At 40.7% G+C, this 14,806-nt stretch overlaps 1 long non-coding RNA gene across 3 annotated transcripts in view; it reads right to left on the reverse strand.

Moving 5' to 3' along the window:
- Positions 1-14,806, reverse strand: part of LOC149916916 (uncharacterized) — a 137,176-nt gene that overhangs the window by 18,142 nt on the left and 104,228 nt on the right. For 2 of the 3 annotated variants that reach the window (XR_016468992.1, XR_016468993.1), the window contains exons 3-4: positions 5,202-5,362; positions 680-1,026 (exon numbers count right to left, since the gene is read on the reverse strand). This is a non-coding gene — a long non-coding RNA (uncharacterized LOC149916916). Of the gene's footprint in view, positions 1-679; positions 1,027-5,201; positions 5,363-11,736; positions 11,819-14,806 lie in introns of those variants that run through there. The other variant, XR_016468994.1, reaches the window with a different exon arrangement.

Raw genomic sequence — 14,806 nt, forward strand, 5'->3', positions numbered from 1 at the left:
GAATAAAACACTGTTCAGGGTATTTATTAAAAAATCCTGAAAAAAAACAGGATTCCAAGTCACGTCCCCAGCAAGTTAAATCCCTGTATTGCCTGAGGCAAACATCCCGTGGAAAACCACTATGAGGTGATGAGATAATAACAGGGACTGAGCAAGACACGACTGAGTCAAATTAGCATCACCCAGAAAACCTCAATACTTATTTCCTAAGTTAAATGCGTTTGAATATGCAACTTTAATAATGAACTTTTGATGTATTGTTGGCTTGTGAATGTATTTCATATCTGACAGTTATAGTATAATATATGATTAACACCAGCAGGGCATTCTGTAAGAACTTCATACCTGAGCATTTATGGTAAGTCAAGTATTGCTAATGGTATTATAAAAAATACTGCTGCCTGCACGCACTGTTCCAGTGTTGGGATTCTGTTTTGCTTATTATATCACAGCAGCCAACAAGCCCAAATTCTGGGCCTTAAAACTGCAGAATTGCCCTTGCAAGATATCAGGGCTCCCTGATCTTTCAAGGGCAATTCACAGTTTTCTTCAAGGAAAAACAAGCTGCCACTGTTGGAAGTTAGACCATACAAAAAACATACCTAGCTGCTTCCCTTGGTTTATCTCAGAGTATTCATGTCTTAAGAACAAGTAAAAGAAAAAAACAAAATGTTCTTACCATCACAGCTCTGCTTTGGCCAAACAGAACATCAGTTGGATCACGTTTGCTGAAGATGTTTTGCATGGGAAGCCTCATCCTGCAGTTGAAATGATGTGGTGAAAGCTGACACAGCTGAGAAATCTCATTAAAGTCAACACTGCTCTAAATGAATGTAAGAACCTTTTCACCTGGGTCTTATTGCTGGTTTAACTGGGCAGCAGGTGAAAAACAGTGCTGTTCTTCAAGTGCAGCTTTGCAGTTTTTGGTGTTTCCAGTTTGTAGTACAGCAAAATCTTGGAGTGCCCAAATTTGACAGCAGAAAATCTGGGGGATGTGGGTATGAAATGTGCTTCCTCTTTCACCTCCTAGAGTTGAAAGAAAAATATTTAAGCTACTGAAATAAAAATATGAGTGGTCATTAAAATTTGTGGAGTATGTATTTATTCCCCATAAAAAGTGTGAGTTAGAATTGGACATTGCAAGGCTGCTCCATAAAGAAAATTGCTTCTTCTCTTGGCACTCAGTGGTTTTCTTTGTGGAACTTTTCCATCAGAGCTTCAAAGTGCAATATTTCTGATATCCATTCCCTCCCATCTCCTTCCAAACAACTGAATGTTGGCTGGGACTCCTGGTAGAAATCTGAAGCACTTTATAATGAGGTGAGGAGCTTCAGACATCACCTGTGGCTTTAGAAAGGGTAACGGTGGAAACATCAAGGAGGATTTGATAATTCATAGTCTCTTAGACCCGTTTCCTTCCAAACCATTCTGCCTGCTCTTGAACAGTCCTGCTTTTAACATCCGGAGTCACGGAGCCCACCTGGCCATTGTTTCTATTCAGAATTTGAGTAGGCAAAGCCAATAGATGAAAACCTCGACGTATAAATGTATCATGCTGTTCAAATTACAGCATAGAAATTTTCAGTGCTTTACTCTGTCTCTGAATGCACAGCACTGCCTTGGGGCTTCTGACCCACATGGTGGGATGAAGTGCTCAGTGTCTCAGGTGGGTTAGAGCCTCCAGCTCCACGCAGAAGTCAGTCTGGTAACATTTCAAGGAACCAGGAAATGCTTTCAGGCTTTAGGTATCCTGGGCACCAATATGAGGTGACAGAGGAAAAGAAGCTTGGATCAAAATTCTGGGTGCTACCCAACTCTTGAAGGATTCACCTTGGACACTGAATTGCTTTTACTTCTGTGGGGTCTCGATAACTCCTGAAAATACTCATCATTGTCTTTTTCCTTCAACCTGGTTGGTGATGCGTGCCCTGGTACAAGGAAAGGGGTCCTTCATGACACCAGGTGCTGCTTTTCCCTCCTGCCTTTCCAGCACCAGCAGCCCAAGGGCTCTGTGCTCCTTTGGCTGCGTCTCCCTGTCTGCTCCTACGTTTCTCAGCAGCTACATCTCTGTCTGATGCTGACCACATCAGGGCCATTTATCTCGATAAGAGGGCTAATTTCCCTTGTCTGGTAGATCAGAAGTGCCAGTTGGGATCTCTGTGACACCTATATAAATCCAGATTAAACAGGTTTTTAGAACTAGAAGCAGCACTTGGCCTGAAACCTTCAGGGGTTTCAGGTTTGTTGCCTAAATCATGGTGTGGCTAATTTACATTTCAATATATAAGCTCTGATTTTGTGGGTTTGTATGTGGTTTGATAAACCCTGCTATTGCTAGCGTTTGCTAGGGATGTGTCTCTGGATGGCCCATTCACAATGAGAGTTAGAAACTGGAAAGAAGAAAAACACAAATTCTTTCTTTTTTTTTTTTTTCATCTTCATTTTAGCACAGTAATCTCCAGCAACTGAAAGACATTTGAGGGCAGTGACTGCCTTTGTCATATTCTTTTGAGCCTTAATGCTAGAAAATGCCAATAACTCCTGCAAAGCCTGCAAAATAACCCCTCTGAATGTGATCTCCTATACATCTACAGAGGAGCAAATCTCTGAGATGCCTCAGTTAGACTCCTGAAACTCTTTAGTATGGACAGTTCAGGATTTTCCAGAGCAAGAAGACCCAACTGTCATATTTTTGCTATCAGCTCCTGACACAAAGGATCTGGACACGTGTGTGTGTGTATGGGTGAGAAACCTGACAGTCTAAGTATGATATAATTTAGTTATTTTGGCACAGCAAAATGGAACCGAATTACTTTTCCTATTATCTTCCAAAAGTTATTGAAAATGATATGAAATATATTATGTAGGAAAAAAAAAATCAAGTTTTTTTAAAATGCAATTTCTTTGGCAGTTTATTCATTCGTTATTCATTCACCCTCTTTCAAGTTGCAAAGGCTTTCTATTATGAAATATTCTGTGGGAAAAAAAAATGAACAAAAAGAAGTATACTACTTCTTTAAAATATATTGCAAGAATCCTCATTTCCAGATTTTTATTGCAGCACTAGCTGGTATTCTTGCATGCAGTTTTGTAATTTATTCTGAACATTCCACTTAAACCTTTTTTCAATAGCATGATTTTATTAGAGTCAGCTCACTGGACTTTCCCAAAAAGGTATTTAAGATCAAATAAAACCAGTGCTTGGAAAAATATCATTACAATATGAAAGCAGTTACAAAAACATTAGTACTGCAAAGTTTTATTTCAAATGGCTGAGCCTGCTGTACCCCAGGTTATTGCACTTCTACTTCCTCAGACACACTCACTGGAAAAATGGGAGAAACTGTCATCTTAGCAGTTTTTACCTGTTTCTCAAAAAGCCCACCCAATTCATAGAGAGGCAGTGATTTTTTTTTCCAGCACCACTGCTAATAAAAACAGCAGAACGTTCTTTGTTCCTGCCTTCTTTAAGAGGTTGGTTCCTCTCTTGCCCCAACAAGTGGCTGGATCCAGGGCTCTCAGCAGCTCCCTGCAGCAAATGGGTTTGGGAAAATGGATGTGGAAGCAAAATGGAAGTAGGGCCAATCTGCAGCTGCTACAGGATCCTGATGTGCTCCATGGCAAAAGCAGCAGTGCCTGGCAGTGAGAGGTCCCCCCACCTCCAAGCATCAGCTCCAGGTCCGTGCTGGAGCTAAACTGAAGCCTAATCTAGGGTCTAAAATAACATGAAGAATTAAAATAAAAGCCATCTTAATTGTTGCATCATCAAATACTGTGACATAGTGTTTCATTTTCAGTTCTTTGCATGTGAACGCTTCTATTTATTTTCTGTGAAACACCCGAGGAGAAAGTGGTCATTTCAATAGTATGTTGTGCTCCTTTTATTCCCAAAGCTTTCCTAGGTATTTTTTTACAAGCATTACAGGCAGCAAAGCAGCATCAACACACTTAAGTTTGAAGATGAGGTGTTATGTGTGGACTTTTAAATCCTGTTTTAAAATTGCAAGCTACTGTTCATATTACTTTTCTAAGTAGAAATATGCTTAAAAAGTAAAGTCTTTATTGCTTCTTAAAAGGCGTAGTGCTCTGTGATAAATTCTCATATTTTGACTGTTAATATGTTTGAATGAAAATTATTTATACATTTTGGTGAGGTTGAATGGTTTTCATTTGATTGCTGCCTCTGGAAATGAAAGCAGAGTAGCAGGAAATTTACATGTCATGCTGTGATGTATATCCAGATTATGAGATGATTGTGCAGCAGATGAACACCAAGTAAAATCATTTGCATCAAACTGTGACAACTGCAATTCCTGACAAGGCCTCTTAGTTTTTTGGGCTATTATCATTGTACAAGAATATAATCTATTGACAGCAGGGCTGTTTAATACATTTAAAGGCAGACAGTGGAAGAAATCTTAACTGTTTTCATTCACCACTGCACAAGGGTGCAGATCAAAAGTGAATTATATTTAAAAATATGCATGTATGATGATAAGATGCATGACATTCATCAACCTGTTTAGTCATGGTTAAGCTGCGATGGTGAAGATCCAATATTACTGCCATATGTGGTCTGAAATAGAGACGTGAGACTGAAAATTATATTATTGCCCAGTAGAAGTGAATAAACAGGGGAAGACATTCTTTCTTAATCTTTCTTAACCTTTCTTTTTGGATTGAATTCTGCCCTTTTGTGCTTTTGTAGTACAAAGCAGCAAAGAAGGTTTAAGCATTTTAAATCATCTGTCATTTTACTCCCTTATGTGAGGCAAAAAGGATCCCTGTTTTTTTCTGCAAAAAGAGTTGCCTCTGTAGGACTTAAGACAGCAGCTCTCTTTGGATCAGGATCCAAACAAACGAGTGCCTTATGTTTTCTATGTCAGGTATGATCTTCAAATCTGTTAGGCTAAATTAATTAAGCTATTAAAAGAGCAAAGTAAGGGACAAAATATCCAGTTCTACAAAAAATATTTTGCTACATCTGAGATCCTTAGTCACAGCAGATTCCCAGGTGCAGTGACTGAATTTACCAAGGTTTTCATTTATGGTAGAAAATCAAACAAATACAAAGGGCTAAGAAGGTCCAGATTCTTTTTTTTTCCCTCTGCTTTTGGCTTGAGTGATGCACTACCAGTCATCTAAGCTAACTTTTTGTCAGCTCCCTAATGATAAAATGGGAAATATGCAGCACTTCTTACCTCCCAAAGCTGTCAGCAGGGCTGATTAATGTTGACAAAGGCATTTCTGATGTGATATGTAAGGAACAGTTGCTCTCCAGCCACCTTAGTCCAGATTCCCATTGGTAGCCCATGCCTGCCTTTTCCTGCGCTTTCTGGAGATCCCAATGGGATTCCCTAAGCTGTAAAAGGTGATCAGAAATAAAGAAAAGATTTTAGTGATTTTGCAGGGAGGGCAGCAATGATGCAAATGTGGTTTCCTCTTTAGAGTGAGACAGAAAACCAGGATATGTTCCTAGTTATCTGCCCTGCCACTGTGCAACCTCCATTGCAAGAAATGCTTGTTTTTCTTCACTAAACTCTCAAAATACTCAGAGGGTTTCATCTTCCACTGTGCACTGTTTAGGACAATGGCAAAAAGCAGTCCTCTTGCTGTGAACAGAAAGGAGGGGCATCAGTCCTGCTTCAATAAAAAGGAAAAAAATGGTCTGAACGGGACAAGAAAATTTTACTTTCTGCTCACTTTGTTGCTAGAGAAAAGCATGCAGAAATGGATAGGAGTAGTTGAATTCTATATCTCTCCCAAACAGGGTCCTTCTGAGGTGTTAGCAAACATTTCCTTCTACCCTCATCTTGAGAACGTTTATCAACAATAAGTAGTATTCTCTCACCCTACCATTTTTTCCTATTGCTGGTGCTCAGGCAATGCAAAGTTTGTATTTGAACATCACAATGCTCACACTGCTGTGCACGCCCCAGGACTTGTGCTTCTTGTCTCAGGACCTGTGTGGAGCACCTGGGTTTGACACAGGTGACATTTTTACTGCCCACATTGATTCACCAAGACCAAGATTTCCACACAGGTCAGAAGATCATATGCAGAGCACGAGACCCCCAGCCCCAAAGGTGAATACTCAAGCAGTGTTGCATGTCTTTGTATTTCCCAAGCTGTTCACAGAATCAGAGAATCACAGAATGGCCAGGGTTGGAAGGGACCTCAAGGATCATGAATCTCCAACTCTCTGCCACATGCAGAGCCACCAACCTCCCCATTTCATACTAGACCAGGCTGCTCAGGGCCCCATCCAACCTGGCCTTGAACACCTCCAGGGACGGGGCATCCACAGCCTCTCTGGGCAGCTGTTCCAGCACCTCACCACTCTCTCTATAAAGAATTTCCCCCTGACATCCAACCAAAATCTTCCCTCCCTCAACTTCAAATCATTTCCCCTCATCCTGCAGTTATCTACCCTTTCAAAGAGTTGATTCTCCTCCCCTCTGTAGGCTCCCTTTAGGTACTGAAAGGTTGCAATGAGGTCACCCTGCCTTCTTTTCTCCAGGCTGAACAAGCCCAGCTCCCTCAGCCTGTTGCCCATTTCTGTCACTGAAGAAGAGGATGCCCAAGCAGTGCCACCTTCTGATGACACCAGTGCACCGTGTTGACGTAGCCTGGGCCCTGGCAGGACCTCGAACCCATCAGAAAGCCACAGCACAGCACAGTTCCATCTCCTGAGCTGACCTTTCTGCACGCTGCTTTATTTTGACACCGGAGAGGCTGCTGGATTTGGTAAGCCAGCTAAACACAAACCATATGGGGGTCTTTCAAATGTCAGCATGCCGCTCATACGAAATCAAACCCGTTTTTATTAGATACTCCCGATTCACCAGAGAAAACCTACAGATTAAAAAGTTATCAGGTTTATGATGTCGTCCTTTTTGGAGCTGAGGAGCAGCTGTTGCTGCATAACAGCTCTGAGCATGATGAACATTTGGGGAGAAGGGGTAATTTTTAACTAAAAAAGAATGTAACTACTCTGGAAGAAAACCTGGCCACTAACTTCATTTGACACGTGCAATAGGCTGTGATATTTTTTTGGGGACTGCACAATGGAAAGTAAAACGGAGCTGGTAATAAGCAACTTGGCATTTATTCTTTATGTAGGAATATTTGTTCCTCAAAGTCAGACTATGTGGAATATTAGCATTTGAATAAATTATTCAGCACTTTCTAGAGAACGCAAGGGGAAAAAATCTTTTCAGCATTATAACATGACAATCTACAGGGTAGTAGAAAAAGAAGGCTGTCATTTTTTCTTCAATTACAAAAGGCAAATATTTATTATTTATAAGTATTCGCCTTGTATAGGCTTAAATGTTATTTATGAACCTGTTGCATAGTGATTTTCAATGTAACTCATTATTTTTAGCCTTAGGGTGTTGTAAAGGAGCATGGATATATTTAATGACACTCTGCTAGTCAGCGCAATTACACTGTAATCATTATGTAAAATGTGCTATTAATTAAACCAATTTCTAGTTAGAACATTCTCTTCTGCAGGGCTTAATCTTAATCTCTGGCAATCTTTCTCTCTGTTTTTCACCCATTAATTATGTGATTACTTTTGAAGTTACATATGATAAAATATGTTTTTATTTTTAAGCTTAAAATGCTCAATTATTTGTATTTATCATGCAATTTGCCTAAATTATAGAACAGGCTTTGTCTTCTAAAAAAGAAAGAATGAATAAAAAAAGAAAAAAAGATCACAGAGTTATCTGGGCGTCAACAGTAGTTCAATGACTGACAATTGTTTCTGATATCCTTTTTAGAGGTTATATGGCTGTATTTAATTTCCAGTTCAGAAGTCTCCCCTTTTTATCCTAATTGCCACACAGTTCCATACCTATTTTTAAGTGCTTCATTTATTCACAGAGGTATTTTACCCCCTCTCTTTATGACAGTATTCTGTTAAAAGAAATGTAGTTACACTAAAGCATTGCTCATTCTTAACATAGTTGATAGAAACGCCAAATAAATAATAATTAATATGGCATTAGGGGTTTTCTTTCGGATAAAAATTGAAACCATTATCAATTCTAGTTAGAATAATAACAATGAAATGGCAACCACACTTTCAAATAGGATAAAATCATTTGTTTTGGAAGTCATCCTTGCTTTGCTCCACAATGACCCCTTGTGGAAAAAAAGACCTGAAAGGAGGAGGAATCGGCTCTCAAGTTTCTGCGTTTTCCCAGAAATTTAATAGGTACTCAACCCAGACACGTAAGAGCAAAAATATTTTGTTCATGCAAAGCTTGGTGGTCAGGGTTTATGGACTACGCAGCCTGAAAATTGTTGGGTCCCTTTCATCTGAAGTCCCAAGCTTTTGGGAGGTCTTCCCTTGTGGTTTTCCACCTCCAGGACTCTTTATTTTCTTAAACCCTTTTTAGGGTTGTAAGTGAGGATTATTGGGTTCTGCATGGTGTATGTATTTCCTTACTTCATCCCATTCTGTGAAGGTTGTCACCTGCACCAGAAAATGAGAAGCAGATGGCTGAGAATCACATCATCATCAATCTAAAACACCCACTGAACCCACCACGCACTCCAGCAGTTGTCACTGCACCAGGAGGCACCCGGCAGAAGTTCAGGGACCGGATCCCCAGTGACTAACATCCTCTATACCAGCTGCAATAAAGAATAAACATTTCTGAGAGAAGTGACCCCAAGTCACTTGTAAGGTTTTGCAAGTTGGGACAGAGCCACTTCAACTTCTTTCTCCTTGAGAGTCTGAGTAGAGAAGGATATTGCAGATCCCCCAAAATCCTCTTGTATTTTTCAAGAAAGTTGAGTTTTAAAATAACATTTCTGCAACCTCTCTTTGTCTGAGTTACTGATGGATGGCGGACAGGACGTATCTCAACTGCATCCTTTCTGCAAAGGGTGCTGCAGTGGTGGAAATGATCCTTCTTGGGCAATCTCCTGTGCCAGGACTGTGTCTACCACCTGGAATTGTTACATGGATTTTTTTCTTTTATGGATGCAAAAGATGCAAACCATCCCTACTGTAGCCAAAAGCTGTGTGTGTAATAAGGAGACAGCTGGAGGAACTCAGCAGCGTGAATACATGGGCATCTCGCAGCAACCTTCTAAGGCAAGTTTAATCAGCCAAATTTCATCCAGAACAAAGTTAAGGCTCTGGTGTTTGCCACTGAATGTCTGGGATAAGAGGAGCAAAGTCTGTGTGTGCATTGTGTTTCTCACATACAGAATCTTCACCCCAATGAAGAATTCATGCTTCTGATTCGCGTTGCCACCCCTGCCACATCAACACTTTCTCCACCACTGCCATTCTCACTTGAGACATTGTTTTCTAGAGCAACAGACCAAAATTGCCCAAGGTGAGCAAAGCAGTTCTGGGGGAGAGGGATCAGCCCCAAAGTCCTTTCCTGTGCCACTGGACAGCTGTACACAAAAGGTGTCCCATAACAAAGGCCATAAACTCTGTAGGAATTATGGCTTTGGGGCACAGTGCATACTCACTGCCCATCTCCCTGACATAAGCCTGCCCAGCCTCCATCTCATCTCACACATGGTAAATATATACATAAGGAAGGAGGTGTACAATGATAATAACGTCTATAGAAGCACAGTACAAGTAGGAAAAAGATCAAAGATGAGATCTCATCTGGGACCCTACTTTACATTTTAGCAAGCTGTTACCCCTGTGCTGAGGGTGCAAGAAAAGGCTGGCAGAGATCTGAATTTCTTGGCATTTTTCTTTCCTTCTTTTTAACTTCATTTTTAGCTGCACTTTCTTGGCTCAACGCAGTCTTCTGCAGGCTCTGAGGGAGCCCTGAGCTCCCTGATCTGCCAGGTAGCTAGCAGAGAATCCCTGGCGAACAGTTCGCTGCAACTCTATTTTTAATATACATTGCTGACCCTAATGATGGTCTATTGAGATGAGGGCAAGGAATGTCTGATCAAGCGGAGATTAATTTTTGACTGTGCTGTCTGGAAATGCATGAAAATGCACTCCTTTTTCTATTTAGACTCACAGGATGCTTTGATTGATTGACTAGTTTACAAATGAAGGTGATAAAATTAGGTTGAAGACCACATACATTTCTTGAAATGAGTCTGGCTGGTCGTGGAGACAATGAGGTTTGGACAGATTGTATTGCTGGTTTAGGCAATCTTCTGAACATGTCAAGATTTATAGACCTGTACTGTAATGTTACAATTGCAGCTCACTGATATAGGTTTCTTTTCAAATTCTTTCCCATTTTATTTGAAAAAGGCCATTAGAGAGTTATAGACTATTGAAAAAGCTTTTTCTTTGCTAACCCTTAATAAACTCTTCCAAACAAGGACTACTGCATTTTTGTATTAAATTTAGACCAAAATCTATAAAAGATGTTCTCCCAGGTTTGGATAATTTGATTATTATTATCTAAATGGAGTTATGGTTCATATTGGCTTGCAGTAGCATACATGGTAAATAAAAGGTAAGATAAGGTTTGTACAAGATCTTAGGACACTGAAGATTTTTCACTCTCCGTTTGGACTGCAGGATTTTGGGAATGGTAGGCACATTTCCCCAGGTTGAGAAATTGCAAAAATAAAAACCCTTGGAATGTGGTGCTGAAATTAATGTTGCATTGAGGTAGAAACACATTCCTATTAACATTTCCTTACTCGTATTGTTGCACAAATACCCACAGAAGCCTTGGGATTTTCTTAATAAAACAGACAAGGTTTACTAAACAAATGAAAACAGACGACGATGGGTTTCATGCAAAATTAAAAACCATGATGACATTAAAAATCATTACAAGAGAAGAGCAATAGATAAGATATCAAAGCTCTTTATGAATTAATAATCAATTCTATTTTATACATTTTGCCATCAGACTAATGTTATCCAAGAACTTTGTCAGCGATGTACGACGGGAGAGGTGGCCTGCCTGCATTTAAAATGCAGCTCTGAGATTTTGTTTTCTCACCTTTCTCACCTGAAAAAAACAACAAAATGTGGAGCTTTTGTGTGTGTGGAGTGCTTGGGGACTGGGAAGATAAGGATCAAGGTTTAAATCTCCAGGTAGTGTTGCCTGGACATCGGTAGCTACAGCAAACATGGAGCTCAGCCCATCCTCCTTGCTGGGAGGGAGTGAGGCAGCCCTGGCACTGAGGCTGGCGTGGATGGAGCAACAGAGACCTGATAGGGGTGGGAGCCCCAAGGAGTGACACTGAGGAAGTGCTGAATGCTACCAGGAGCCGCAGGCAGATGAAAGGGGCTGCTCTAATTAAAGCCCTGTGGGAGCACTTCCACCTCCCACAGAAGCTCAGCAGTGGGAGGATCAAACGTGCCTCAGCATTCTGGGCAGCGTTTGAGCCTTCTTCCTTCCCCAGGCTGTAAAAAGATGTCCTTTGTTGGGGTACAGCAGAAAAAACCTGACCCTGCATGCCTTGGGGCCCGGCTCTTTCTCACCCCACGGTGCATCGCCCCAAGCTTCAGAAGTGCTGTGTGTGTCATGGTCTGCTGGGCCACGAGGAAGGACTTCTATTTAATTTGTTTACCTCTGGCTGCAAGACAGATCTGCATGGCATCAGCTCCTCCAAAGCTGAGTGCATCTTTCAAAACCCAACACTCAGCAGGCAGGTCAGGGTGAAGGTAAGAAGGAGCCTCTGCAGCTCACAGTTGAGCACTGAAGCAAAGATCAACTGCTGTGGCAGTTCGTGGTTGTGCCCAGTGACTCAGTGACCATTGCTCACCTGGTCCAGGCCCACCAGGTCCTCACTGTGAGTTCTGAAGTGACGGGCTGCAGAAATCACCAATGGCTTTCCTAGAGGTCTCTGATAATGTAAATAAAGAAATAGAAATCGTATTATAGAAAGAGGGGACTGCTTGGGACCGGGCACTAAGCAAACTGTGAGCTTTGCGTCCCTCTGCAGATGGTCCATGGTGATTTTCAATATAAATCAAACCCCGTATATTGAGAAAAAAGCAGCCTTAAGTAACCCAATGCCCTCTAACACTAAATGTCTAATCACATTAGCTAATTTTCAGTTGTTTGCTTCTGATCTGTAAAAACTAGATTACCTCTTAAAACACAACATTAAACCCAAAGAAAAAAAGATGTTGAATCAGAAAAGACCTTGATATTCTTCACCTAAAGATGATTGCTTCCCTCTATCTATTCTAATACACTTGAAAGCAGGTTTACTCTCCTTCCCACCCACTGTAATATGAGCGACTCCCGTAATAGCTCTAAATGTTTTCTAGAAATGCATGAAATCTTCAGGCAGAGGTATTTAAAGGTTTAGATACGTTTGAAATACGGCCATTTTTCAATCTTTTAAGCCAGCCAATCCAGATGCCTGTTAGTCTACAAGTGTCTGCCATCTTTCTCTGATTGTCAGGGAAAATAGACTGATGGATCACTTCCCTGTGTCACTGCTCTAGACTGGTGACAATCAGTGAAATGATTGTGTCTGCCTCTACACATATCTGTAATTGATTGCCTAAACCCTAAGACTCTCTTTCCCAGTTGATATGATGGAACATTGGACTGAAATCACTCTCGATGAGGAGGAGTCAGGACCATTTGTTATTTACTTCTTTCCTTGCTCCTTTCTTCTACCCTGCTTGAATTGTCCCACAAGAACACATTATGGTAATCAGACAGAATGTATGTATAGGAATCAATCAAAAGGAAAGCCGTCACAAGAGTTATGACATTACAAAGTCTGTTTGTAACTTTTGATTTATGGAAGATTTTCCGTTTTATAAATTGAGAGTGAGGCATGTTGGGATGGCTTAACCCTTGAACTCCTCGATGAAGAGAAAAAAAAAGCAGAGAAATAGAATTAATACAGGATGGGCAGAACCAGACTTCACCTACTCATTACCACTTGATTATAAAATGAGACAAATGTTATTCGTTTCATGTTTCTAGATCGTAAATGTTTTTGTATGAAAGAAAGATGCTTTACAGGAAAACAAATAAATATGCATTCCGCCATAAGACTTTATAACCAAAGGCTATAAGCCTGCAAAGACTGTACATATGCTTAATTTTTGTGCTGTGGCATCCAGCAGCAGTCCATCCCTATTCACCAAAACATATGCTTAACTTTAGCTCTGAGCCTTAATCTTATGGAACTCGATGGGTTTTAAGCACACACTCATCTTTAGACTTTAGGAGCTTTGCTAATACTGATGAACTTAAACATCTGCTTCCCATCACTTTGGTTTTCACCACTTCATGGTCCCTTCAGGTCTGAGACCCAGTTCTTAAGCACACACTTAACCACACAGACATGAACAGAAGAGATGCAAAAAGTCAAGCATACATATAAAGGAGTACAGAGCTGGGGCCAAATCTAAATACGACATGTCAGGTGAATGTTAAAAAAGGTGTAGAAAGTCATAGAATCACAGAATGGCCTGGGTTGAAAAGGACCACAATGCTCATCTCGTTTCGACCCCCTGCTGTGTGCAGAGTCACCAACCACCAGACAAGGCTGCCAGAGCCACATCCAGCCTGGGAAAAAAAAGATAGCTTATATAGCTTCCGTGGTTATTTGCACCTCAGAAGATGTGTGCATATGCATGTATGAATGGCTCTGTGTGTATGAGAAAAAATATTTCTGTATATATTGCATATACTCTTTTTCTTCCCAAGCCTGAATTCTTTCATTACCATTTTAAACATAGTATTTCAGGGGTTTTTAAGTACATTTGGGACTCAAATGTACTCACAAACCCAACCACCTCTTTAACTAGCACTAATCCTTCCTCTTTCAGGACTTCCACAGACCTTGTTTCTAATTTAATCAGCCACTTTGCTTTAATTTCTGAACTGATGCTGGCTGAGCAAAGCAGTGCCATTTTGCTTGGATGCATCCTCATGATACAGGCCCTGTTAAATAGCTGCATGGGAGTGGATGGGAGTGGATTTCAGCAGAGGATACAACAGCTTCTGAATATGTGTATACATAGGTCTACAAGAGTGTGAGAGACAGGTGTGCTAGTAAAGCTTCAAAAAGCATGGCTCTCGTTCAGAAGACCCATTTTCTCTCCGTAAAACCATACATTCCACCTTTGTGGGAAGCATTACAAAGGTTGCTTTTGGACCCCATGCATTGTGAAATGTATCCAAAGCAATGGAAAATCTGATAATACTGATTATACAAGCTGGACACCCATGGGTCACTGTGGCTTTTCCCACGTACAATGTTTAGAGGCACATCAGAACAACAAAATGGACAAAATGGAAAGCAGCAGCATTACCAGTGCATGGAAAGACTTTGAGAAGTCTTCAGGGGAAAACTTTTATACAGAGGTAAATCACAAGAGTGAAGCCACATTGCACTAAATTGCAGATATAAATTTGGAGCTGCTTCATGTGACTTCAGTGGGATTAGAATTTTATTTTTATTATTTACTGTGCCAACAACTTAGAGCTTTAGTCAAGGACTAGACCCTACGGCACCGAGATGAAATGCTGTATAGAAAGATTCTCCCAATACCAAAGCTTGAAGCTCACAGTAGAATGACTCCAGCTTTAACACCCATCCCTCAGTGCAGAATTTAGCTTATCCTACGTTCAAAAAGTTGCACAGTTTTCAAATATTTACCTGATAATCTCGCTATGTCATATATTCAGCTATTCTGCTGACAGCTGTACTCATTTTATTGGCTAATGGCTAAAAGAAATCAGGTTTTCTTTTTAATAGCACAGCAGTCCTTCTCTGCTTAATCTCCTTCCTCAGCTTCAAACTGAAAGCTAATCAGATTGCAGATCCCACTGGGCACACTCTGTGTTTTTTTAATACATTA

Source organism: Phasianus colchicus, chromosome 9 (assembly GCF_987193195.1).
Source record: "Phasianus colchicus chromosome 9, bPhaCol1.hap1.1, whole genome shotgun sequence".
NCBI lineage: Eukaryota > Metazoa > Chordata > Aves > Galliformes > Phasianidae > Phasianus > Phasianus colchicus.